The sequence below is a fragment of the Asterias amurensis genome, chromosome 9 (genome assembly GCF_032118995.1).
Source record: "Asterias amurensis chromosome 9, ASM3211899v1".
Taxonomy (NCBI): Eukaryota; Metazoa; Echinodermata; class Asteroidea; order Forcipulatida; family Asteriidae; genus Asterias; species Asterias amurensis.
The window spans coordinates 2,161,700-2,189,081 of NC_092656.1; the positions used below are offsets into that span (position 1 = coordinate 2,161,700).

At 38.9% G+C, this 27,382-nt stretch overlaps 1 protein-coding gene across 3 annotated transcripts in view; it reads left to right on the forward strand.

The window, feature by feature from the left end:
• Positions 1-17,415: 17,415 nt before the first annotated feature.
• LOC139942274 (uncharacterized) overlaps positions 17,416-27,382 on the forward strand; it is a 43,407-nt gene continuing 33,440 nt past the window's right edge. For 2 of the 3 annotated variants that reach the window (XM_071939070.1, XM_071939072.1), the window contains exon 1: positions 18,825-19,063. The gene's annotated coding sequence lies outside the window, so the exon portion shown is untranslated. Of the gene's footprint in view, positions 17,526-18,824; positions 19,064-27,382 lie in introns of those variants that run through there. The other variant, XM_071939071.1, reaches the window with a different exon arrangement.

Here is a 27,382-nt window from a genome sequence, read left to right on the forward strand (position 1 = left end):
TCTGTTTATATTATGGAGCTGTTCAATCTTTTGTAATTGCCTAATCTAGGATACTTAATTTTGTATGAATTGTTTTTAATTAAACAGTCGGTACTCCGCCAATTGTTGTTGTTTCAAAAAATCAAAGCAAATTCAAAGTTCCCGTACTACACCTAAAGCTATAGATGACATGTACATATAAGCTCAATGGTATGCAATTTGTCGTGTTAGCGCGATTTGTTTTTTTATTTATCAAACAAAATCCACGACCAGCTCTCGTGGAATTTCCATAGGTATTGTAGCCAGCAGAAGTGATATTGGCCTCTGTTGGTGGAATCATGGAGGAACCATGATGTTTCTTGAATGGTTCGTCTTGATACTTGTACAATGGCTGAAAGCGGTGTCCTTGCTGTTTATTTGGGTATCTTGGTTGGGGTGGTGTTGCAAGTAAAAGCCAGAGCATGGAGGTGCACCGGAGCTCACGCTAATTTATAAATGGATTGTGGAAAACTGTCATTATGTATAAGCATGTGCATTGGGGCGTCAAATAAAGTTGCACCTACTAAAGTGGGTTCATAAACAATTCGTCTTTAATTGTTGTTGCTTTAATTACTTTTAGTTATGTCCAAAATGAGTCTATAGCTAATTATTTGGGCCACAAAATGTATATCACGCTAAATATCCAAACTAACGCCTGAAAGTGCACGATGTCCGAGTGTTAATAATACTGCAATTGTGTCAGGCAGGCAGGTGGCATTCGTCGTCTGCAATTCTTTCTACAATCACATCATTTCTCGTCTGGTTTGAGTAGGAATCGTGTCTCGACGGCAAGGTGACCCTAACATGACCATCACTTGGAACTTCAATTGGTCCGAGACCAGATGGACTACTAATCGAGGTTCACAAGTGCATTCCGTGCGCTCTACGCCTTTTTGCGTTGCGCCATATGCCCCACTTCAAATCAGTCTAAATGGTGATAAAACGAGATTGGTGAAACACGTTATGCACGCTTCAAAACCAACCACCATTATTAATCTCATTTATCGTATAAGTATAACCTAGTTCAGTTGATGCTGTATTTGTCTCATGTTCTGTTTATTTGTCTATTGTCTGTTGGTGGCCATATTTATTTTTATTTTATTCAACATCCAACAGCGCAAGCGCCAATTACAGGACGGATAGCAATATATTTAGGGAATAACAGTGCGAGTACCCGGTCTTCACTGCGTGGTAATGACCGGGTTGGTGGCTGGCGGCGAGGTCCGTTAACAGCGCCAGCCACCAACCAACGTCATTACCACGCAGTAAAGACCGGGTACGAACACTGTTATTCCCATTAATAAATACCTTTTTTAGCGAATTAAACGGCTAAAATTGTCCAAATTTTGTGACTTTTCTCTCGGCGGTACTTCCAGACATGTTCAGGGGCCATATTTGAGCTTTTGATGGTTCCCATCTCTTTCGTGCGTTAATCGCATTATAATAATAATAACTTTCGATTTATATAGCGCCTAATAACTAACACTTAGTTCTCTAAGCGCTTTACATTAGTGCCCTGGTCATAGGGCCAATAACATCCCTTTTTTAATGTTTCTCAGCTCCCTTGGGAGTATACAACCTGGGCAATAGTTTATATCGCTCCAAAGGCTTTTTCATTCACAATATCAACCTCTACCCTCGCAGGTACCCATTTATTCCCCTGGGTGAAGAGAAGCAATTATAGTAAAGTATCTTGCTCAAGGACACAAGTGTCACGACCGGGATTCGAACCCACACTCCGGTGAAAACGCACCAGAACTTGAATTCGATGCTCTTAACCACTCGGCCATGACACTCTACACTCTATTATTGACCTTTGAGACCAGTGACTCTTTTAAATAATGATCTGTTCAGCGCCTTCACTGCACTGGGGTCAAAGGAGGCAAATGATTGGACGATAGCTGTTCATTGTGCATTAAAACGCGCGCATGAGCTCGGCGACGGTCTCTTTTGGCTGATTTGATATAGATTTTCCAACATTTAACATAAAACAGCTTTAAGATGACGTCACGTGACCGGTGATGACGTCATCATGACATCATTGCTTTAGGATCATCATTGCACCAAAACCTTCGATCCCTGAAAGTTTCATTGCAATTGCTCTTTAGGAACTATGCAAAAAATTGTGTGTACTGAAACAGACAAATAAAAAAAAATAACTAGACCTGATTGCATTTTGTGCACAAATGCAGAGCTGTTTCGTTATCAACATTTTCAAGTTTCTCATCTGAAATTGACATTTTAATAAACAAAGCAGTTATGACCAATCCTGGCTACTTAAAAAAATAATTTAGATTATACCATGTACAGTTAGCAATTAATGAGTTAAAGGTGCAACACATGAAAAAAATCATAAGAAATCATGTAATGACGTCATAATAACGTCATAATTCACAAGAACTTGCCAATGTCTAACAACCTACCAAGTTTCAACAAAGTCGCATTATTACTTCGGAGTTATACGACTTCAAAAAGTGCACCTTTAAGGCCGCGTCACGTGACCCCGAGAACGTCATTGATCTGAAACTTCACACAAATGATGCCTGCCTGACAGTAAAGGTGTGTGTAAAATTTGAAGTGCTTACACTAAACTTCACCACACACAAAAAGTCCGTTTTAAGGAGTTTTCAACCTGCCGCTAGTAGGCGCTGTTGCGTTTAGTTATGTCATCGATATTTGTTTTGAACTCCCCACCCTTGCCTAACTTTTGCACATTTGAATTAGAGGGCATTTCCGGTTTCGACTGGAAGTAGAGGTCATGTGAGGTCCCGCACACAAAATAAAATTAAGACCTAATTTATCCCTACCCAATCCCGCAAACAAAAACCTGCTGTCTCTTGTGGCTGATTTGATATAGATTTTCAAACAGTTAACATAAAACACCTTTAAGATGATGTCACGTGACCGGTGATGACGTCATCATGAAATCCTTGCTTTAGGATCATCATCATAGGACCAGTACCTTTCATGACGGAGCTTGCCATTGCTTGTGTACAGTTAAGAATGTGAATGAGGATATTAACTGTGTACAAAATGCAACTACATACGGAATACACGCAATCGGGTGTGTACAAGGACACGGCATGGTATTTGTGTAGAAATGATTACGCACATTGGCATGGCATTAGCCTTGCTCAAGGCAGTCGAATTATTCACTCCGAAAAAAGACCGCCGCTGTATAAAAACCCACCCGTATTCACTGTGCGTAACATCGCACGACACGATGCCCCCGTACACTATCCGCATGCGGAGGCCGTCAGGCCGACAGCCTTGTAGGGTCTGTGTTGAAGCCACTGACCTCATTACTATAATAAGCGAAGAGTTCCCACGGTCAGCTCATTACCATAATGCCCGCGAAAGATGAGACATGTCTACATCATCACACACCACCACCACGGACGCTCAGCGAGCATGATGGGCGTGTGTGATTGGACGTCAAAATGAATAATTCATTTGCCTCACATCCTGTGTTGTCTGATAGGTCTGACGAACGATATACATATTCATGAGCTGCATACTAGCATATCCTAGAGCCCCCCTAATTTCGTCCACTATTGGAATTTTTTCAATACAACACATTAAAACGGGAAGATACAGACCCGACAAGGCTGTCGGCCTGACGGCCTCCGCATGGTAGTGTTGTACGAGTGCGATGACTTGTGTGAACAGTATTCGTGCGATGTGACAGTGTGTATACGGGTGGGTCATTCGGTGTGATCGCACACACCATGCACAGGGTATACGGCGGGTGGGTTTACAGCTGCGTCTTTTCGGAGCGAACAATGCGACTGCCTTAAGCAAGGCTAGCATGGCATTGACTGCGTGTACAAATGATTACGCACATTGGCATGGCATTGTACTTCCTGTACAAATGATTACGCACATTGGCATGGCAATGTGTGCGTGCGGCTATGGCACGCAACCTTATGGCATTGCACAAATACATAGCTGTTTCGTCAATAACTTTTCAAGTTTCTCATTTGAGTTTTTAATTTGTTGTGTATTCAAAGCAATTTTCGTGTCCAAATGATTACGCACATTGGCATGGCAATGTGTGCGTGAGGCTATGGCACGCAACCTTATGGCATTGCACAAATACATAGCTGTTTCGTCAATAACATTTCAAATTTCTCATTTGAGTTTTAAATGTGTTGTGTATTCTAAGCAATTTTCCCAAAGTGGCATAAATAAAGAAATAATTTGGATTATACCATGTTCAGATAGCAATTGATTTGTTAAAGGTGTAAAAATTGAAAAAATCATTAAAAATCATGTGATGACTTCATCATGACGTCATTCCACAATTCATGAGAACTTGCCAATATCTAACGATATACATAGTTTCAACATAATGGCGTCATTATTTTGAGAGTTATACGACTTCAAAAAGTGCACCTTTAATACCGCGTCACGTGACTCCCGATGACATTATTGATCTAAAACTTCACACATATGATGCCTGCCAGACAGTAAACGTGTGTGTAAAATTTAAAGTGATTACAAAAAACTTCGCCACAGACATCTTCAAAGAGTCCATTTTGAAGAAATTTCAACCTGCCACTAGAGGGCGCTGTTGCAATTTATGACGTCATCAATACTTTTTGGGAACTGCCCACCCTCGCTAGACACTTACTTCCAGGGAAAGCAACTTCATAACTGTTACCACTTTTGAGTTACATGGCACTTCCGTTTTTGGCCCGTTTCGACCGGAAGTAGAGGTCATGTGAGGTCACGCACATAAAATAAAATGAAGACCCAATTAATCCCTACCCAATCCCGTTAACAGAAAGCTACGGTCTCTTGTGGTTGATTTGATATAGATTTTCAAAGATTTAACATAAAACACCTTTAAGATGACGTCACGTGACCGGTGATGACGTCATCACGACGAATTTCTTTTAGGACCCTCTTTGCACCAATGCCCTTCATCACTGAAAGTTTCATTGCAATTTCTCTTTAGGAACCATGCACAAAATGCGAGTACTGAATAATCCTGAAACAACCAAATAAAACTAGAGCTAAATTGCATTTGTGCACAAATGCAGAGCTGTTTCGTCATTAAAAATTTCAAATTTCTCAACTGAGTTTTAAATTTGTTAGGTATTTAAAGCAAATTGCCCAATGTGGCATAAATACAAAAAATTATTTGGATTATACCATGTTCAGATAGCAATTTATGTATTAAAGGTGCAAAAATTGAAAAAATCTTTAAAAATTATGTAATGACGTCATCATGACGTCATGTCAGATTTCACAAGAACTTGTCGATATCCAACAACTTACCAAGTTTCAACATGATCGCATAATCACTTATGCAGTTATATTAGTTCAAAAAGTGCACATTTAAGGCCGCGTCATGTAACCCCCGATGACGTCATTGATCTGAAACTTCACACATATGATGGCTGCTTGACAATTAACGTGTGTGTAAAATTTGAAGTGATTACAAAAAACTTCATCACAGACATCTTCTAAAAGTCCATTTTGAAGAGTTTTCAACCTGCCGCTAGAGGGCGCTGTTGCAATTTGTGACGTCATCAATATTTTTTTTGAACTGCCCACCCTTGCTAGACACTTACGCCCTTGGAAAGCAACTTCATAACTTTTACCACTTCTGAGTTACAGGGCACTTCCGTTTTTGGCCCATAACGACCGGAAGTAGAGGTCATGTGAGGTCACGCACACAAAATAAAATGAAGACCTAATTTATCCCTACCGAATCCCGCAAACAGAAACCTACGGTCTCTTTTGGCTGATTTGATATAGATTTTCAAACATTTAACATAAAACACCTTTAAGATGACGTCACGTGACCGCTGATGACGTCATCATGACATCAATGCTTTAGGATCATCATTGCACCATAACCTTCGATCCCTGAAAGTTTCATTGCAATTGCTCTTTGGGAACTATGCAAAAAATTGTGTGTACTGAAACCGACAAATAAAAAAAAAAATAATAAAAAAAACTTTAACAAAAACAAGAGCTGTTTCGCTGCGCTTCGCTACGAAACAGCTAAAAAAAACTTTAACAAAAACAAGAGCTGTTTCGCTGCGCTTCGCTACGAAACAGCTAAAAACGAACAAAAACAAGAGCTGTTTCGCTGCGCTTCGCTACGAAACAGCTAATTAAGGATGTAAACAAAACATAAAACACACATGGCAAGAGGGGAAAACCCCTAAAAGAACAGACAGAAAACGTGAGAATACAATTGATTGACAAAAATATTCACATTTAATTTAATGCCTTGTCTAAACGTTTAATAATACCTTTTAATTATAACAAGATAAGACTGAATATCGTTATAGTAGAATATATAGCAGGACAATTTCTCAAAAGAACACAAACATATATTGATACTTTACCATGCAACGCCTCAAATCTGGTTGCAGGGTCGTGTCAGTTCTATAGTTTCCAACAATATTTCCTTCAGAGTTGTTTGTTTGTTCATTTGTTTGGTATGTTTTATTTTATTTTTCGTATCTCGATTCTTTTACTTGGACCATCGAAATACGCATGACTTCGAGTGAGTAAAATGTTTTGCTTTTAACAATTCCCAGACAAAAATTGTCGTTATCCAGAGAGTGGGTTCCAATAATATGTTATACTAAAAAATATCAACAAACCTTCCACTATAATTTCGCCCGGCCTATATATATTTTCTGTGGTGAACTAAAAAACATGCGCTACGCAGTACGTAAACAACAATTCCCCCCCCCCCCCTATCCCTTGATGCAAACTTGATTTCGCCCGAAGTCCTTTCACTTCAAAGTGCAAACAATAATCTGAGCTCCTGCTGCGAATCGTGGCTCGCTTGCTCCTTCCGCATCGCAACTTCAAATAATAGGTTTGTTGTTAAGTCCATATTATTCGAAATACAACAAAGTGCACTGTAAACAACAAGAGAGTTCCATCTCAGCTTGTTGCTTTTAAAATAGATCAAGAGTTGTTTATACCATCAACATTTCAATGGAATAGGTCTTTGTGGTACATGGAGAACTTAATGCCATATTTTCATCAGGTTTGAGTGCTTATGTTTTTATATAACATGGAAACCTGCGGCTGTTTTGATTCTTATAAACAATCTTAAGGCAATGACACAAAGAAAAAGATTCTCCAGTGACATCCGAAATGGCAATCCATCACGGTGCCTCATTGTTAGCATGGAGAGAAAAATCCTTATGTTAGAAAGGAATTAACCGTTCCTGAATAAGAATAATGTGTAAGTAGGCCACACTCGTTGAAGTCAATGCGCTCTAGTTCTCCGTATCGTGATAGCAAGGAATTTAACTATCTCTGTGCTTTTATTTTCGTACTGGAAAGCAACCAAGTACTTAACACTGCTTGAATAAGTTCCGCACTGCGGTTATCTGGTTTTAAAGGCAACTACACAACAACATGCAATGTAATCGACAATCACTGTTCAACGTGTTCTCTTGAGAACTGGGCCTAATTTCATAGAGCTACTTAAGCACAAAATTCTGCTTAAGCAAAATAGTCAATGCTTAGTAAAATCAGATTACCGGCCAAGACTCCACTCAATTGTTATGCTAAGTAAACAATAGCTCAATACCAGCGCAAGCAATGTATATGGCATGACATTTTGGCCAGTAACATGTGTAAAATAAGCAAGCTATTTTGTTTTCGTGCTTAACCATTTTTATTTTTTTGCTTAAGCAGCTCTATGAAATTGGCCCCTGATTTAATTGTCCTACCTCTAATATGTTTGTTATAGGAACTTCAATGTTCGTCAAAATTATTTTTAAGATTTATCCAACAACGTACACCTTCTTTGTAATGGCAACTCGTTCGATCGTCAAAGGCAGTAAAAACAGTTCCTTATTATAAAAAACAGTATCATAACTAGCACGAATTTTGTATTTCTCATGAAGCTTATTACATGTTAGGGAAACTCATCAGGGAAAAAACGGTGGTCGTCCCTTAAAGACACTGGACACTATTGGTAATTCTCAAAGACCAGTCTTCTCACCTGGTGTATCTCAAATATTATACATAAAATAACAAATCTGTGAAAATTTGAGCTGGATTGGTCGTCGAAATGCGAGATAATAATCAAAGAAGAAACACCCGTGTCACACGTAGTTGTGTGCATGCTTTCAGATGCTTGATTATGAGGTTTCGAAATCAAATTCGCGGAAAATTAGTTCTTTCTCGAAAACTACGCTACTTCTTAGGGAGCCGTTTCTCATAGTGTTTTATACTATCAACAGCTCTCCATTACTCGTTTTCAAGTAAGGTTGTTACGCTAATAATTATATTGAGTAATTACCAATAGTGTCCAAGCCTTTAAGTCCTCGAAGTAAAACTACACGATTGCCATATTAACTATTCCCGTATCATGGCGTGTTATAGATTGAAATCAAGGTGTGCAGTAGCAACATTTACGTCAATCAAGGCGAAGCATTCATCGACTCGTTAACTGCTCGGGAAAAAACAACCGATTTGGGCAAAAAAAATTATCATGCATAATTCACTATCCCTCGTGGAGCTACAGCAGACTAACAGGTAGTGAGAACGGTATACATCGCCGGTGAATATATAGGAAACAACAACATATTATTGTATATTGAAGCAATTGGACACTTTCGGTAAACAGTATTGTCCAAAGGCCCACACTTCGTGTATCACAACTATGATACATAAAATAACAAACCTGTGAAAATTTAGGTTCAATCGGTCATCGGAGTCGGGAGAAAATAACGGAAAAACCCACCCTTGTTTCCGCACGTTTCGCCGTGTCATGAAATGTGTTTAAAAATAAATCCGTAATTCTCGATATCGAGAATTGATAATTGTTTTAATGTTTTCTCAAAAAAGTAAAGCATTTCATGGAATAATATTTCAAGAGAAGTCTTTCACCATTACTTTCTGTAAACATTGTAAGTTATTTGTAAATCTGTGATTTTGTTTCTGTTCCGAAAGTGTCCATCCCCAATGGCTTTAAAAGAAGAAGAATAGTTGTATAACGGCTTGTAAACTTAGATCTTGGAGAGAGTTTCAAATTCAGCAATCCACTTCGATCAATCACTTCGTTTTAATTTAAAAGATTAAGATTAGGAAACTACTTAATTGCTCATCACCGGGTATGAAAAAAATGTGCTTTTTCTTACACTCTATAATTGTACATGCGCTGTGATTGGTTGGTTCAAATGATATAACTGCTTATCACAAGCACTGAATATGAGTTCTGTGATAAGCAACACCATGAAACTGAGTTTTAGTTGTAAGAAATGCAAGCAAGTAAGATTGTATTTTGTTTCGCTTGCGGGTAAACTAGGTCGGTATAATAACCTCCCGTTTTGCTTGTAGTTAGAGATTATACCAATCTTGAGGTCAATAAACCGACCCAGAATACTATTACCACTGATTAACACCATTCCTTTTAAAGGCACTTGACACTTTTGTTAATAATGTTAATGTAAAAGCTTACTTGGTAATGATCAATGGAAAGCTGGTGACAGAACAACACATTTTGAAAGAAGGCTCCCTCTGAATTAACGTAGTTTTTAAGAAAGAGGTAATTTCTTACTCAAATATTAGAAAACTTTTTATGCATCTGAAAGCACACACAATTGTGCAACAAGAGTGTTTATTTCCTTTCATAGTTCTTTGATAACAAAATGTATTCAAATTTTTACAGATTTGCTATTCATGGCATTTGTTCGGATACACCAAGTGAGAATACTGGTCTTTGAAAATTCACAAAGGTGTCCAATGCCTTTAAACCCAAACGGCAAGATACGGAAGTCGAATTAGAACTGCGATAGATCCTTCAAGCGAAATGATTTCCATTCCACTCAATGCTCTGGTGATCTTATCACCACACGTTATAATATTGTATGGATTTATTGTCAGTTTCCTTTTTACATATGTTTCCGTTTTACAAACTTGACCTACATGTGACTGTTTTTAACCATCTTTTAGGTCAGATCTTGTGTAATTGCTTTTGGTGACGTCATTGTTAGATAAATGACGTGTTTGGATCACTGAGCACAGAAAATGTACACATTTACACTTTACAGTAGCCAGGGTTATTATTAAAGTCGACTCATCATTTAGTTTTCTGTTATTTCCTGAGAGTAAACATATCTCCACAATATGCAAAAGATTAAACTGTTCAACAATTCTGTTTGCTACTTTTTGATAAACGTTTTTCAGCTGTACTTCTATATTTTGTATACATCAATTTGTTTTATACATTGTTAATATTTGTCTCTCCTTAACCAATTATTTCTTAAATTTGTCATAGTGTGATTTTTTTTCTTCAAATTTTTAATCTCTGTGTATTTTCATATATTTTGACCTCCGGTCACCATGGGTATTTATTTTGTAAAGAATAAACCAATAATGAATGAATAATGAACCAATATATTTGATGTGGGAAAAGCACCTCTACGTTATTGTGTCAACACCTTTATCTAGGGTGTCATACTTGACGCAGGCTCCTTATTTCTCTTCTACAGATGTACCCCCCCCCCCCCCAATCATCTAACGAATTCCTGAGATTCCCCGAACACAATAAAGATCCAATAGATCAAATAAAGATACAAAGATACAATAAAGAAACAATATAAGGGGAAACGGTACACCATGCCACACCGAACATCAATCACCAAAAAGGTCTCAAACGTCAGACGGTTGTACTGACATTATCAACTCTGTATTTCATCATCACGCCAATAGAGACCAGTCTTCACCCGATACTAAAGCACTCATCTCCTTCTAGTAGTGATAAGTTGATATCACTTAGTGCAGTATCATCATGTTAGCTGATGTAAGGTTTATACGATAGCAGACGACATCCGATCGGGAACAAATACAACAGTTTTCTCAGCATCAACGGATCACTATACTTGTTAGATGCTATTAAGTGAGTTATTTGAGTCGTCCGAAGTCCCATAAGTATCTAGAAGTACGATTTGCAAGATCGAGTATAATTTAATTTGTAGTAGATATTGTATCCGATGGCTTGTAGTCTGACCAGTTGCAAGTACAAGTTATATTAAGACTGTTTTCCTTGAAACGAGCAATGTGATGTGATTTTTAGAGTTGTTTTCCAATGTTGATATCAAAGGTATCTCAACATTATTTGAAAATAAGAAACCTGTGAAGTGTTTGATTCAATTGGTCGTCGAACTTGCGAGAGAATAAAGGAAGAAAAACACCGTTGTCGCACAGTTTGTGTACTTTAATTCGTAACCTCAGCTGAGGTCTTTAATTAAGTTAAACATTCTAGTGAGAAATTACTTCCTTCTCAAAAAACTACTTTACTTCAGAGGGAGCCGTTTCTCACAATATTTTATACTATAAACAGCTCTCCATTGCTCGTTACAAAGTAAGTTTGTATGCTAACAATTATTTTGAGTATTTACCAAAAGTGTCCAGTGCCCTTAAAGCCCATGGCTGATATAACTAATTATTTTATCACGAGGCACTAGTGTACGAGCAAGCTTGTTATAATGTCAATGTCCTGGAGATATTTATTGAATCATGAACAATTAACTTTAAAGGCAGTGGACACTATTGGTAATTACTCAAAATAATTATCAGCATAAAACCTTACTTGGTAACAAGTAATTGGGAGAGGTAGATAATATAAAACATTGTGAGAAACGGCTCCCTCTGAAGTAACGTAGTTTTCGAGAAAGAAGTAATTTTCCGCGAATTTGATTTCGAGACCTCAGATTTAGAATTTGAGGTCTCGAAATCAAGCATCTAAAAGCACACAACTTCGTGTGACAAGTGGGTGTTTTTCTTTTATTACTAACTCGCAACTTTGACGACCAATAGAGCTAAAATTTGCACAGGTTTGTTATTTTGTGCATATGTTGAGATACACCAAGAGAGAAGAGACTGGTCATTGACAATTACAAGGTCTTTAATCATGTGCAATAATAACTCAAATGTGATCGGTTGTAGGAAACGACCGACCGTGAAAATTGATGGCAACTTTATTGGTAAAAAGTACAGCAGCCTTGGATAGATTGCATTTTGCGAAGTATTTCACTCCGAAGTGCTATGTTTATGGACAAAGGTTTTGCTTTTTATCCCCAACATTTTAACCATTTGAATAAATAAGAAGCGTTATCACGGTGATGCGTCTCATTATTATGTTGTGTTCCTTTGGGGATTATTCTTCCTGTGTGTACATTAATCGGTCCGCAGTTCCGTTGAGATACACCAAGAGAGAAGAGACTGGTCATTAACAATTACCAATAGTGTTCAGTGTCTTTAATCATGTGCAATAATAACTCAAATGTGATCGGCATGCAGGAAACTGTGTTTTTGTAACGTTCGCCATCCATTGGTATACCGACCGTGAAAATTGATGGCAACTTTATTGGTAAAAAGTACAGCAGCCTTGGATAGATTGCATTTTGCGAAGTATTTCACTCCGAAGTGCTATGTTTATGGACAAAGGTTTTGCTTTTTATCCCCAACATTTTAACCATTTGAATATAAGAAGCGTTATCGCGGTGATGCTTATCATAATTATGTTGTGTTCCTTTGGGGCCTATTCTTCCTGTGCGTACACTATTCGGTCCGCAGTTCCGTTGATATCTTAAAAAAAAAATTAAAAAGAAAAAAAAAAAACGCAACCACCTTTAAAGGCAGTGGACACTATTGGTAATTGTCAAAGACTAGCCTTCACCGTTGGTGTACTTCAACATATGCATAAAATAACAAACCTGTGAAAATTTGAGCTCAATCGGTCATCGAACTTGTGAGGTAATAATGAAAGACAAAAACACCCTTGTCACAAGAAGTTGTGTGCGTTTAGATGGTTGATTTCGAGACCTCAAGTTCTAAATCTGAGGTCTCGAAATCAAATTCGTGGAAAATTACTTCTTCCTCAAAAACTATGGCACTTCAGAGGGAGCCGTTTCTAACAATGTTGTATACCATCAACCTCTCCCCATAACTCGTAACCAAGTAAGGTTTTATGCTAATTATTATTTTGAGTAATTACCAATAGTGTCCACTGCCTTTAAAAATCTCACTGTACGGGTTTGTTGTATAGTATACAGATACATTTATAATTACTTTTTGATTAATCGAACGGTTTCAAAAACCAAAGGCAAACTTTGCCTCTTAAAGCCATATTAGTTTCACACTCAACAACGTCTCTGTTTTTGTTTTGACAGGTGCACACACTGTGTTATTCAACGGAAAGTGTGATGGCTGTATCATCATCACCCCCTCCTATCCGATGTCATGATTATGTTAAGTCTCTTGCCCCATTCTTCACACTTTGTCATGCAGCTTCAAAGTTAACTTTTAAACTAACAACCGTATAACTTCGGTAAATCTTTAGTGAGAAGCTATTGTAATCGCTCTTTAAAACGGTGGCAATCATAACTTACTTGGTTAGGTACATCAACTTATTATATTGGGAAGGAAAAGGTATCAGATTTTATCCCCCAAAAATTGTATCTGAGGAGCGTTTCTGTCAGATACGCTTCTCAGGTTGTGTGTTCCAACGGGAGACGTTTGAGACGCTTGGTGGCAGCAGTCTTACCAGTTAAAATCCATTGTTCTCGGTAATGTGCGCATGCTCAGAACTACGTTAACAATGGAATTTTACCTGGTAAGTCTGCTGTCACCTAGCGTTCCAAAGTCTCCCATTACAAATTATTCTTCCTGTTCGGATATATCCGCGAATGAATTTGGGGTGATATCTCAAAAACGCTATCACCTTTTGAAATGAAATGTTCATGGTTAGGTTCATTGTTAGTGTCTACATATTCATAATAATAAGATAAAAACATCCAGAAACAAACAAAATGGTAGAAATCATCTTGAATATACATTTCACAGTTCGGTGGTAAAAGTTAGGTGGAATATTTTGTCAAGCCTCTGAAAGTCAGCCTGGGATTGCTCAAGTCAATTCCCACCGGCTGCACCTCTTAAAATATTTCGTGTGTGCTTTTTAGTTTACTATATGGTTGAAAGTTTTCGAAAAAGAAGTAATTTTCCATGATTTTGATTTCGAGACCTCAGAATTAGATTTTTAGGTCCCAAAATCAAGCATCTGAAAGCTCACAACTTCGTGACAAGGGTGTTTTTCCTTTCATTATTATCTCCCAACTTCGACGACCAAAATTAAGCAACAAATTTCACAGGTTTACTATTTTATGCACATGTTGAGATACACCAAGGGAGAAGAGACTGGTCTTTGACAATTACCTATAGTGTCCAGTGTCTTTTATCTAGTGCAATAATAACTCAATGTGATTGGCAGGAAACTGTGTTTTTGTCACGTTCGCGTGGTACACCGACCACGAAAATGAATGTGGCAACTTTATCGGTAAGAAGTACAGCAGCCTTGGATAGATTGCATTGAAGTATTTCACTCCGAAGTACTATGGTTGTGGACAAAAGTTTCGCTTTTTATCCCCAACATCTTAACATGTTGAATATAAGAAGCGTTACCGCGGTGATGCTTCTCATATTGTGTTTTCTTGTATAGGGATTATTATTCCTGCGTGGACATAATTCGTACCCGAGTTTCGGCGATATCTCAAAATCGTGACCACGTTTTGAAACGAAACATTTTACGGGTTAATTTTATTGCAACTATACATTTATACATGATTAAAACAACCGAACGGTTCCAACAACCAAAGGTATACACTTTGCCTGTAATTAAAGCCATATTAGTTTCACACTCAACAGAGTCTCTGTTTTTGTTTTTATAAGTGCACACACTGTGTTATTTAAGGGAAGGTGTGATGACTATGTCATCATTAGCTAGCTCTAACCAACATCGTCCCAAACGATCTTGTTCATTCTACTGTTTGAAGAAGGGGACAATAAACTGGATACCTTTTAGGTGAAACGTTACTATAACGTTTCTCATTAATTTTGTTGCCATTAAAGATCTGCGTACAATGCTTCAAACTCCCTTAAGAACACATGACATTAAATTACGGATTACAAATTTCCCAGGAGGATCTCCCTATAACTTGTAACTCATAATATCACCCGGATATCGAATTATTGACAATGGACTTGTCAGATACTTGAATGTAGTAAGCTGTCCGGAGGCGAAATTAAACAAGCTTCTTTGTATGGTGGCCCCGAAGGGACATCGCATAACGCAAACGTGTGCGCACACGTATGCAATGTCGTGAAACAAATCGCGAATATATGCGCACACGTATACAATATCGTGAAACAATTCGCGAATATGTGCGCACACGTATGCAATGTCGTGAAACAATTCGCGAATATGTGCGCACACGTATGCAATGTCGTGAAACAAATCGCGAATATGTGCGCACACGTATGCAATGTCGTGAACCAAATCGTGAACATGTGCGCACACGAGTGCGATTTGTTTTGCAATGTCGTGAATTTTATTGCATACCATGTTGCATACCATTAGGATGATGTCATAGTTGTGGATAATTTGTTACCGATCTAGGGAGTACTGTGGCGCTACAGCAGGCTCCCTCTGTAAAGCATGTGTATACCCAGGAACTTGGCACCAGGTCAAGGACGACCACACGCCTCGCTTGCCTCACAACAAAGACTACTGCTGCAATGACTACCGCTTATCTCACTGTTGGAAAGAAACCCCCAGATCATTAGACATTTTATTCAAAGGTATGCAACATGGTATGCAATAAAATTCACGACATCGCAAATAATATTCGCAGACGTGTGCGCACATATTCGCGAATTGTTTCACGACATTGCATACGTGTGCGCACATATTCGCGAATTGTTTCACGACATTGCATACGTGTGCGCACATATTCGCGAATTGTTTCACGACATTGCATACGTGTGCGCACATGTTTGCGAATTGTTTCACGACATTGCATACGTGTGCGCACATATTCGCGAATTGTTTCACGACATTGCATTCGTGTGCGCACATATTTGCGAATTGTTTCACGACATTGCATACGTATGCGCACACGTTTGCGATATGCGATGTCCCTTCAGGGCCACCATATCTTTGTGTTCTTTGTGTTGTTATGTCTGGGGTTTTTTCTTCTCCATTTTCTTCTTTCATCGAACTCTTCTCTACAGCATAAATCAAGATTTAAACAGAATTGAACCTTTAAACTCATCAGACAGTTAAACCTCAAATGTGAATACGGTAAAGTTGCCATGACGTCATGTGAATGGATGCGAAGCAACTGGCAGAATCTTGCCATTTGCGCACGGTTGGTATCTGGCGTTAATAAATATCTGAGGAGAGCCATTACTGCATATCAAGCACGACATGGTACTTCGACGAGTTGTTTTTCTCCCATTGTGTTTGCTTGTTTGTAAATTGGCGACATCACCATTGATTTTGTACACAAAAGCAAAGCGAGAACATTCAGTAATAAATAGTCTGTCTGGAAATCTGACGTCACACTACGACGCTCGTGAATATTAAAAGAAGTAGCCATGAAGGATTAATCTAAGTCATCATCATCCATCCAGGCGTCATGTTGCGAACTGAAAACATAATTAATTTTCCCACGTGTAAGATGATAGCATTTAATGCAATGGTTGGCCTCCTCTCTGATGACATATTCAGGTTCTTGTTCAACATAATTGTAAAAAAAAAGAAAATTAGAAAACAGAATGACCTACAAATTTAAATAAGACGCCTATCGTGATCCTTTATGACAATTTTGTTAATAATACAAAAGAAAATGGAGTTAGCTGATATGTTTTTTTAAAAAAAGTGCCTGTCAACCAAATATAAATGCAACACAAATTTTTACGAAATCCTTGACGATTCTGATGTTGTTTTGATACAAGTTGAAGAAACCAATAAGCATAAACTTTACCCTTTCAGCGAATCAATAACCCTTTACATCGATAGGTATAGTTGCAAACAAGCACAATACACGAGTCCCCAATTTATGGCTATCTTTACCGTAAACAACCAGCGGAAGCAGGGACTCCTGTGCTTACTTCAACCATACATTTTTCACAAGTTTACAGAGAAATTTTGTATTGCGCACGCAGAATCATGTTACTAAGGCATTCTAACAGCTAGCGTAGAAATTCAGCGCTTGCCCTGAGGTGAGTATGGTGATCGTAAGCGCTGATTTCGGCGGTAAGCACAGCCATGCAGACAATGTCATATTATGACAACAATTATAATGAATTAACAATAATGTAGGACGGGTGACTGTGGGTGAGTCGTCGTGTTTGTTGATCCGATTTATTGGAGGGTTCCTTGTCCGGGAGTAGTGTCGTGTGAATTGCTTCGTCTGGTAATGAAATCAGTAACGTACACCGTCAGTAACTCGTAATTATTCACACTGTGCGTGGATGTACTTGCTATCTAAGATCTGCATGACGTGTTCCGTCTTCACAACGACGTCACAATAACGGTAATTCTCTCGTTTTGTTTCGTTTCGTAGATGCTGCAAAGACGACGGATTGAAGGCTTTGTTTTTTGTTTCGTTATCCAAAAAAGAGTGAACTTTATAAACAAGCAACTTCGCAACAGAGACGACATCTACGGTGCGGTACGTTTGTATGGTTTTATTTTCACTTAAAGGCAGTGGACACTATTGGTAATTGTCAAAGCCTCCACAGTTGGTGTATCTCAACATATGCATAAAATAACAAACCTGTGAAAATTTGATCGGTCATCAAAGTTGCGAGATAATAATGAAAGAAGAAAACAACCTAGTCACACGAAGTTGTGTGCGTTTAGATGGTTGATTTCGAGACCTCAAGTTTTGAATCTGAGGTCTCGAAATCAAATTCGTTGAAAACTGCTTCTTTCTCGAAAACGATGGCACTTCAAAAGGAGCCGTTTGTCACAATGTTGTAAACCATCGACCTCTCCCCATTACTCGTCACCAATATAGGTTTTAAGCGAATAACTATTTTGAGTAATTACCAATAGTGTCCACTGCCTTTAATCTGAAATGGATATTTTATTACATTTTGCTTTAATATCCAATCAAGGGATGGTTATGGTAAAATATAATATGTGCTCGAACTTATGTTTATTCAAAAGCCCCATAGCCAAATCACACCACAAGTGGAGAGTGTTTCCCAAAACCGTTTTCACCATTTCACGTATCCCATTGTCGGGAAAGTTACATTGTTTTCCAGTATGGACATCCGTTAATTGTCTTTGTCTAGAGCCAAGACAAGCCTCAAGTCTTAAGGGAAGAATTTTCACGCAAGGGGAAAAATCTTCTAGGTTTTTGCTAGTCTACCATTGTTTTCAAAATGCAGTTTACACTATATCAACAACATCACCCATGGTCGGGAACTGCCAATTGAATTTCCCAGGGTGGAAATCCGATGTTAAGTGTAGATTTGGAATTGCGCTATATAAGAGCTTTTTTTTTTATGCATAGTTATAATGTGTGATATAATGTACTGGAATACATTTGAGCAAACACCTCCACACAAGGGAGCTTATTAAGTTAACACATGTTTGCATATTTCATATCGTCATCATAATAGCCACGTATGTCATCTTCAATTAACGTACATACTCGTTACGCCTCGTGTGCTGTGGCGACCTCCAATATGTGTGACATACTAACAAGCTTTCTGACAACAACGTCTGCTCTGCTACAGAAGTCGAACTTGCGCATGGGTAACATTTCTGGCTTGTCACATTGGTCACGTGACGTCTCCACCTGGCTTAGCCAGAAAAACGGCACAATACAATCAGTAACACGTTTTCCTAATGCGGCATTCTACGTAAAATTGACTTTGACTGTGGACTTATAATGCAACAGCGGATAGGAGAGACGTCAACACGCAGTCAAGTGGTGTGTGTCCGAGACGGGGAAGTCTAACCGGCGTCGCGTCTTTTATCACTTCACTCCGTGGTAGGGCAACAGTGTATACGTGCTCATTCTACTAGCAACGGCCACTGTAAAGGGTTGCTGGATCATTGTTGATTTCTCAAAAAGTCTGGTTAACGATACTTTTCTGCAGTGCTATGTGCTCCACAGTCATCTTATGAGCTTCAAACATACAGTCTCCACAATCAAACATGCTTTTGACTTAGGACATTTATAGTGGTATACTTAAGGTAAGCTGGTTTTGTTTTTTCTTTAGTTAAGGGGTGGTCCATCTTCAATTGAATTAGAAACGGGTAGAAATATTTGCTACCTTGATTTGGATCTAATCTGAAAAATAATTTAAATAGTTACTCGTGTCGTGGGGAAAGTTGTGTATGTGAGACTAACATCTTTTCGCCTAATGGGCCAGTCAAAAGGCCTAATGCATGGGTTGGACACGTTTTCTTGGTCGTAGAGCGAAGTTATCAGCGTTGATATCAGTGTTTCTGTGGCGTTAAGGATAAAACAAATTCATCAGAACATTTCTCTTTAATTTCACAAATCTTCCATTGTGGTCCAGCAGTTACTTCAAAATAACTCTCGAAGAGAAGGTCAAATTATCCCAGTGTATCATCTTTCTTCTTAAAGCAAGTTAAAATTTGCATCAATCGATATTAGACATTACTCCATAATTGACCCCCATTCAGTCGTCTGTAGATTGCTTTACAAACAAACAAAAACTAAAAGACAAATCTTTACGAATACGTCAGTGAACTGCAAGGAACACCAAGCAATCAGACTGATATGCCCCAAGCGATGGAACCTCCATCGATTGTCAATGTCTATGTTTCTTGACGTTTGTGTCTGTTTTATCGTATCCGTTACTCAAGCGGGTTTAATGTTTGGAGAGTTTGTTCAACTCTCACACGTTATACTCTTGTGTAACAGACCTGGGCAAATTTTCATAAAGCTGTTAAATCGTAGAAAATACTGCTTAGCACAAAATGAATTGGGCACCAGTCGCAACAGTGCTAACTTTATGGAATATTGGCTGGTAAAATGTTTTTGCCGAGCACGATTTTCCTGTGCTTAGATGTTTTTTGTGCTCACATGCTTTATGAAAATGGGACATGCACGTCAGTCTCGCTGTGCAAGTTTGACTTTGCATGAAGTGATAAGTGACAAGATAAACGGGGAAGGAAATTTTGTGTAAATCTGGTTTGTGCTGGCCCCTATACAACATCTATATTTTCTATCTGGACCAATTTTATGCACACATGCTGACCAACAGAGAGGCACAGACATGACTTCCTGAGAAATATGAGCATGATTAGAAGTAAAAACGAAGACTTTGATTAAATAAAAACGGCGCCATGCGGATAGAGTTTTGACTGAAAAACAAGAAAACAATTCGATTCTGGGTCTTACTGAAAGCAAAGCTCATCCACTGATCCTGCGGCAATTGGATCACTAGTCTTGGTACAAGAAGCTTTTGTTGAGTTGGTCAGCCTCTATTATGGTAATACCAAGGGCCCCATACACTCAGTGGCTTGCACTAAGACTATTGGATCAACTGACGAATCAATATTTTCAATCAGCCATATCTAAAACACAATGCTGTTTTGTCAGCTTAAATTTATATGCGTGAGAGTCCATCAACCTGAGCTTGTAAATGTAATCTACATGCACTTTATAATTAAAGGAGAGAAGTGCGTTTGGAAATCACTCTTAAAATTAATGCCCATGGAAATCTTTGGTCAGAAGCCCCCAAGAAGGTCTAAAAGCTTTTGTTTTTACAGAATGTCAGTGTAAAAACTAATATTTGCTCGCAGTCAACTTAGAACAACAAAAACTGCGCATAACAAATAGCGCATCTGACTCTCGGTACCTCCATAATTGCATCAGAGAATTCATATTTGACGCATAAAGCATCAAGTCTAAATGCGCTTTTCCCGCCCAGGAACACCGAAACGAATTTGTCTAAATCAAATCATGTCTCGTGGCAGATGGACTTAGAAATTTAAATAGGGAGGTCGACAGACGTTGTTTATAACGACGTCCCTGGTTTGCTGTTTCAGATACGACTTAAAGGAACACGTTGCCTTGAATCGGTCGAGTTGGTCTTTGTAAAGCGTTTGCAACCGTTTTTAATAAAAATGCATGGGTGGAAAGATGATGTAAAAGCAGAATACAATGATCCACACAAACATGCCTTAAAATTGCACGGTTTTCCCTTTTACCTCGTCGACTAACACGGGCGGCCATTTATGTGAGTCAAGTCTTTGACTCCCATAAATGGCCGACCGTGTTAGTTCGCAAAGTAAAAGGAAAACCACGCATTTTTGAGGCAAATTTGTGTGGATCATTGTATTCTACTTTTACAACATCTTTCCAACCATGCATTTTATTAAAAACGGTTATAAACGCTTTTTATAGACCAACTCGTCCGATCCGAGGCAACGTGTTCCTTTAATTCAAAAAGCTTTGGTGCTTGACAAAGCCGACACTTGTTGCTCTCTCGGGTCCACTTCTTGTAAAGGCTTGTCAGCCTTTAATTATTATCAAGATTCGATTTTTTTTATGACGCATGTTTCCTTTGCCGCATCATTACACAGGCTTCGCTTGCCCGCATCATTACACAGGCAATTCATGCAAAACAATGGGTCAACCTCAGGCACAAATTGCAACAGAAAGTCTGTAAACTGTTTCATACCCAGAATGTTTTCCTCTATATAATATATCAAAACTCTTAAGCAATCCGACCCATAATGGCCGCCATAAGCCCGATAATTCCCAATATCTCCGCTTCTAAATGACTTAGGGCTTAAATTTTCAGTGCACTAAACCTGGCAAAAAAGCAAAGAACTACCTCAAATTTTTCAAAATGGCCGCCATTTTCCAAAATGGAAGCCATAAAATAGACGAGTTTGTTACAGAGGCAAAGTATACGTTTGGTTGTTGGATTATTGGGACTGTTTCATTCCTAAGTGCAGTGTAAATTAGAATATGTAAAATAAAAGTTACTTTTTTTTATATTTTTTTAAAGGTGGATGTTTTTTGAGATGTTGAAAAATGTGGAGCGGTGTGAGGTCAATGCAGGAAGAATAATCTGTAATTGGAAAACATAACCTGAGAAACCTTTATGCAGAAACGTTTCTCAGGTGAAGGAGAAACTATAAATAAGTAGTAAACTTGCGGGTAAAACCATGTGTAAGTCTCTTAGGGTGAGTGTTGGCTCTGAAAAGAGCCGGTTTGGTCTCGATGTTTCGAACAGTATACTCTGCTCGTCTTTAGGTTTCTCAGGTTGACAAGAGTTATGAATCCCTCTCTCTTAAGCCACATTCCTATGGAGGGAATTCTTTCTCTAAATGTTTATGTTAAACACCGCATCAGTGCTTCACACCCACAAAGTTTTGATGGACATTTATTTTTGGAGTAATTACCAAATGCATACCCCTCCCCCCCCCCTTTAAGGTATGGTGTGAAATACCCCAACTTTGTTTCGAACACAATTTATGTGTAACCTTCAGTTCTGATTTTAAAGAGATGGCACTTGGAGATTATCATGTTATTAGTTTGCCCCGGTGTTTCCTAATCGAACAAATCGACGAGTTTGAGGACTTTCCAAAGACAGCTAATTTGACCATTGTTCGGACACTTACTTTTTAAGTCATTTGACATTGGCAATACAACGACAAGAATATCGCAACCAATGTAAAGTAGTTAGGAATTTGATCAACCAGGCAAAGATCATCCATTATTCATCTCAAGTACAAGAATCCTCAGGAGATCAAAAGAAGCTCTTCAAGATAATTGGTAAGTTGTTGCTCAAACCCAAAACCCCTGTCCTTCCATCCACCTACAATAACCAGGACTTAGCAAATGAGTTCCAGAAATTCTTTGTCAACAAGATTTCAGACATCCGCTCATCATTTTCATCAGTCCCTTACAACGTGCCGCAGACATTGCCACATCTTCAACCAGAGTGTAGACTATCTGTGTTTGAGCCTGCCACTGTTGCTGAGATTCAAAGGGTTATTATGAAATCTCCTTCAAAATCCTGTGAGCTGGATCCAGTATCAACATCCATGATAAAGCAAAACATTGATATATTTGTACCCTACATCACTAAGCTTGTAAACGAATCTCTCAGTTCCGGTTGTTTCCCCGATAGCCTCAAAGTTTCCTACATCAGGCCGCTCATCAAGAAACCAAACCTGGACAAGGAGATATTCAAAAACTACAGACCGGTTGCAAACTTAAATTATCTTGGAAAAGTCATCGAACGAGTAGTGTCATCACGTATTTCTGATCACATAAATACTTTCAACCTGTCCGACGTGTTCCAGTCAGCATACAAGCCTTTCCATGGGACCGAGGCTGCACTAGTCCGTGTGAGCAACGATATTCTCTCTTCTATGGACAATGGTAACCTTACAGCACTAGTCCTGCTAGACTTGAGTGCTGCTTTTGACACTGTTGATCATAACATCCTTCTCTCTCGGCTCCAGAATCACCTTGGCATAGAGGACACAGCCCTAGCATGGTGCAAATCGTATCTCCACAATAGAACTCAGCATGTATGTATTGGCACTGCGATATCCGACCCTGTTATTTTGAACTACTCTGTGCCACAGGGGTCGGTACTCGGCCCGCAGTGGTTTACGCTGTACACTTTACCGATTCGTGACATCATCCTCAAATTTAATCTGAATTACCATGTGTACGCAGACGACACTCAGCTATACATCACGTTTAAATCTTCTCAAGAAAACGCCAATGCATCTATTGCAAGACTTGAGAAATGCATACAAGAGATTCGACGTTGGACACAACAAAACTTCCTGAAGTTAAATGATGATAAGACAGAGTTCCTTTTATTTGGGTCACGTCAACAGTTAACTAAGGTTTCAGTGCCATACATCTCCATCGGTGATGCTCGGATAGCTCCCTCGCTGAAAGCTCGGAACTTGGGGGTTATTTTTGATTCATCGATGACACTTCAGCCACACATCAAGAATATTGTTCGTTTATCATCATATCACATCAGGAATATAGGTAAGATTCGCAAGTACTTGGACAAAAGTGCCACTGAAAAGGTCATTCACGCATTTGTTACTTCTCGTCTTGACAACGGCAATGCTCTTCTATACAGTCTTCCAAACAACCAGATTTCCCGACTTCAACGGCTCCAAAATACTGCTGCCCGCATTGTGACACTGTCTAGAAAATCCTGTTCTATCACCCCCATTCTGAAACAACTACACTGGCTCCCTATCTCTCAACGAATCATCTTCAAGCTGATGCTCATTGTCCACAAAGCTTTAAATGGCAAGGCTCCCCACTATATTTCTGAACTGCTTCAAGTTTACACTCCATCAAGGAATCTTCGATCAAGTTCCATGCTTCTCCTCATTGAACCCAAGTCTCGACACTCATGGGGTGACAGGTCTTTTTCTTCAGCCGCGCCACGCATCTGGAACTCTCTACCACTTAATCTTCGATCTTGTGTTTGTACCGCAAAATTCAAGTCTCTTCTCAAAACTTATCTTATGTCACAGGTTTTCAATGACTAATTTTGTTGTGTCTGTTTTTCTTTGTGTTGTGTTTTGTTTTTGTTTTGTTTTTGGTTTTACTGCGCCTTGAACACCCAGCAGGGTGGATATGTGCGCATTACAAGTCTTATTATTATTATTATTTATTATTATTATTATTTTAGTGTCAATTTAGTTCCGGAAACCAGTTTAAGTTAAAGACACTGACGTTAGCATGGTTAAACCTTGGGGTGATGGGGGGGGGGGGCAAAAGAGGGCGCACTTATTTTCTTAGATGGTACTTCTGGCAAAGTTTCCGTTTGCCTTTTTCTTAAAAAATACTTTTCATCGCATTTTTTTTATTTATGTAGTTTACTATTTCCTACTGAATAATCAGGCGTTTAATCCAAATAGGCCTACATTGCATGTGTGTAATGGAGACATCACAATTATCATATTCAAACTCTTGACATTTCCAAATCAAAAATTCCCTTTTTTAAGAGGGGTGGCGCCGGAGGAGGGGGATTATGTGGTTCAGGTTAGGGGATTATCAATTGTCTATAGTGGGTTAGTGGGATTATCAATTGTCTATAGTGGGTTATAGGGGATTATGTATATCAAAGGCAGGTTTAGGGACTTTGTGCAGTTAGCGAGCGCAAACGTTAAGCTTGCTTTCTTCACATTCACTTTATATAAAGATCACCAGATAAATTCTAGGTTCTGATCGAGTTCACTAGCCTAGGCGAATCAGATTAGGTCTACATATCCCAAAAAACAATCCCTGACAAAACACTTAACCTCACTCACATTCTTAGAAACGTGCTCGTCGTCTATATATATAAAAAAAAATTAGATAAAAGGCCCCTGTAAATATAAATACCGTTTTTATTCTTGTATGCGGTGGATTCTGACTGAAACTTCTCTTTGAGAACTCACTGGTGCACTATAGACTGATGTAATTTCATGTTGTATTGGTCAGGCAATAGCCTTGCTCAAGGCAGTCGCATTATTCGCTCCGAAAAGACGCAGCTGTAAACCCACCCGCCGTATACCCTGTGCATGGTGTGTGCGATCACACCGAATGACCCACCCGTATACACACTGTCACATCGCACGAATACTGTTCACACAAGTCATCGCACTCGTACACCACTAACCGCATGCGGAGGCCGTCAGGCCGACAGCCTTGTCGGGTCTGTATCTTCCCGTTTTAATTTGTTGTATTGAAAAAATTCCAATAGTGGACGAAATTGGGGGGGGGGCTCTAGGATATGCTAGTATGCAGCTCATGAATATGTATATCGTTCGTCAGACCTATCAGACAACACAGGATGTGAGGCAAATGAATTATTCATTTTGACGTCCAATCACGCACTTCCCTTATCACGACCTTTGGACCCTATCATGCGTCCGTGGTGGTGGTGTGTGAGGTAAACATGTCTCGTCTTTCGCGGGCATTATGGTAATGAGCTGACCGTGGGAACTCTTCGCTTATTATAGTAATGAGGTCAGTGGCTTCAACACAGATCCTACAAGGCTGTCGGCCTGACGGCCTCCGCATGCGGATAGTGTACGGGGGCATCGTGTCGTGCGATGTTACGCACAGTGAATACGGGTGGGTTTTACGCACAGTGAATACGGGTGGATTTTTATACAGCGGCGGTCTTTTTTCGTAGTGAATAATTCGACTGCCTTGAGCAAGGCTAGTCAGGCAACTCAAAACAAGCAGTTCCGGCTTGCTTCTGTTAAAGGAACTCGTTGCCTTGGATCGGTCGAGTTGGTCTTTGAAAAGCGTTAGTAACCCTTTGTTATAAAATGCATCTGTTTAGAAAGCAATTTTAAAAGTAGAATATAATGACCCACACAAGTATCACTCTAAATTGCGTGGTTTTCCTTTTATCTCGTCGACCAACACGGTCGGCCATTTATGGGAGTCAAATTTTTGACTCCCATAAATGGCCGACCGTGTTAGTTCGCAAAGTAAAAGGAAAACCACGCAATTTCGAGGCAAATTTGTGTGGATCATTGTGTTCCACTTCTAAATTATCTTTCTAACCATAGTATGCATTTTATAACAAAGGGTTACGAACGCTTTTCAAAGACCAATTCGACCGATCCAAGGCAACGTGTCCCTTTAATGTTTCCCATATTGTATTGCTCGGTATTACGTTATAATATTTTCATTAAATTTTATTTTTGATTGACCAGTTCTTGACTGGGTTTTTTTAGGCTTTAGTACTGTATGGTATACAACTGAGATATCCTAGATTTTGTGTAAGTCACCTTTTACAATATTTTGACCTTACCTGTGCAAGGGATATGTACACGTTTAGTAGTTACTCAACACATACATTAACGTAAAAACTGACTGCGTAACGAGCGTTGGAGAGCTGTTGATATTATAAAACATTGTGGGAAACGACTCCCTCTGAAGTAACCTAGTTTTTGAGAAAGGGATTATTCCTGTCTGAAAGCACACCAATTCGCCCAAAAAGGGTGTTTTTCTTTCATCATTTTCTCGCAACTTCGATGACCAATTGAGCACAAAAATTCACAGGCTTGTTATGTTATTGTTATGATGGGATACACGAAGTGAAAACACTGGTCTTTGACAATTACCAAACGTGTATACGGTGCCTTTAAAGATAACATTGTCAACAACTCCTCCAAATGGCATTCGATTTGACAAATTTATTTATTAAAATGGGATCCCTGAAAAGGGTAAGTGAAACTTCAAGCAATGGAACTTCTTGGCAAACAACAATCGAAGAATTAATTAGAACTTCTAGAAGAAGTTTTAGTACCTAGTCAAAGAGGGGGTTGAACCGAGCCATAGTTGTTTGCTGATTCTGTTTGTGACCCTCACGAAGTGTCAGAAGAAAATTATGTTGTGAAACTGAAGATAATTTTTAAAAGCTCGTTTGGCATGATCAAGATCTCTAGTGATAACAATCTAATATTAATATTCATTTTTTTTTACTTCCAAAAAATTGAACCCTTTTAAAACGTTTCAATATTACCTCATACAAACCCACT